Below are 2,096 nucleotides of genomic sequence, written 5' to 3' on the forward strand. Positions count from 1 at the left end.
AAAAACGGATAAAATTTAAAACTAATGTCGCTTCTTTGAATTCCATAAAGTTAATTATATTATTTGTAATTCTACTATTTTTATACGAAGAAATTATTATGTTTGGATTTATTGATAAAAATCCCGATGCAGTTACTGAGTATTACGAATTATTAATATAATATATATTATTACTAAACTTATGATTGAAAATTGAAAATACAAATAATATAGTGTGATGTTATTGTAATATACAATTAAATATTAATGTATTCGAATAATGATCTCAACCATAATATGGCAACATAATATTATGTCGAATGCAAAAGTGGGCATGAGGCACCTAAATTAGGTACAAAATATTCAAGTTAATAACAAGAAATTAGTTCTGCTGAACGTTTATTTGTTATATCGTATATTGTACACTAATTATACAAAGTAGCCATATTTCAGGGCTTTAGACTCGGCCCTTATAATAGTTAATAGATAATAAAAATCGAATCTACAGTAATTAGACAGGAAAATAAAATGGAAATTTTTAATAACCGTTCCAAAAACCAAAACCGAAAATTTTCAAAAACCGTTCTTTAAACCGATAAAATATTTGAAAAACCTTTTTTAAAACCAAAACCAAAAAATTTAAAAAACCGGTCTTAAAACCTAAACCAAAACCAGAAAATTTAGAAAACCGTTCTCAAGAACTAAAACCGTAACCGTTAAAATTTGAAACGGTTTCGATCCCTGCAGCTACATATCGTGTATTGAGTCACAAAAATAAAAAAAAAATGTAGATTTTACATGTGATAATTGAAAAAAATATCTAAAATATTTTGGTAGGTTGTTGACGGTCGGTCGAGTCGTTGGGTTACCAATTTAAATAAGTACAAAAAATCAAAGTTGTAGACATATAACGGTTAGCGTATAATTAGAGAATAATTCGGTCAGACAAATATTAAAATAATAGTTTACAATTCGAGGATTCGCCTAGAGTGCAATATAACAAAAAATAACGTGGTTTCGAGAAAATGCGAGCGCGATGCGAGTTTGACGACATACGTCCGAAAACAGAACGGGTCCGTCGTCGGTCGGTAGTCGCGTCATGGAGGTATAACGCGCAGTATACAATAATTAACGAGAGGGGGCGCGCAGCTGACGACGGCTGACGTGCTGATACCGCGGTTACAATGGTCGTGTTGTGGGTCGCCACACTACTCCCCCTGAGGGCGAAAAGAAAAACGTACTCGTTTTTTGGGCTGCTTGGTGACTTCTGCGTGTGTTGCGTAAGTGTGATCTGCGGCAGCTGGATCCTCTCTGAGCACGAACGCGGGTTTGAGACGGTCGATAGACACCAAGACTGTTCCATTGTCGCGTTGGATTTTGAAGTTCTTTTCGTGTCGTTCTAGTACTGCGTAGAGACCTTCGTATCGCGGTTGTAAGGGCGGCTGCACTGCGTCGACTCGGAGAAAAACGTGTGTGACTTTGTTCAAGTCTGGCGGTACAAAAATGTATCTCTTTGTAGCGTGGTTCGATCCGGGTGTCGGCTGCAGTTGCGTCATCGAATCGCGTAGGTTCCTGGCGAGTTCTGGCGCAGTCTTCGCATCAGGAGGGGCGGGGTGGAACATATCACCGGGTAGTCGCAGTGACCTACCGTATACCATCTCGGCGGGTGCGTGACCAATATCCGGTTTGACGGTATTCCTGAGCGCCAGCAGGACGATGGGAAGTCGTAGACTCCAACTCACGGTGTCATGTGCCGTGAGGGCGGTTTTGAGGGTCCTGTGTAGTCTCTCCACCATACCGTTAGCCTGTGGGTGGTACGGGGATGACCTGAGGTGTTGGATGCCGAGGTTTTTTGTGCAGTGCAGTGAAGAGCTCGGATTCAAATTGACGGCCTTGGTCGGTAGTGACCACGTCGGGAACGCCAAAACGGGAAATCCATTGCGTCGTTAGTGTTGTCGCGACGGCGTGTGCTGACATATTGTCCATAGGCCATGCCTCTGGCCAACGGGTGAAACTATCTACGCACGTTAGTAAATACTTGCAGCCGTTAGAAGGGGGCAGCGGGCCAACTAAATCGACGTGTATATGACCAAAACGGCGGTCTGACGGTGCGAAAG

This window comes from Acyrthosiphon pisum, unplaced genomic scaffold, assembly GCF_005508785.2.
Source record: "Acyrthosiphon pisum isolate AL4f unplaced genomic scaffold, pea_aphid_22Mar2018_4r6ur Scaffold_21674;HRSCAF=24568, whole genome shotgun sequence".
NCBI lineage: Eukaryota > Metazoa > Arthropoda > Insecta > Hemiptera > Aphididae > Acyrthosiphon > Acyrthosiphon pisum.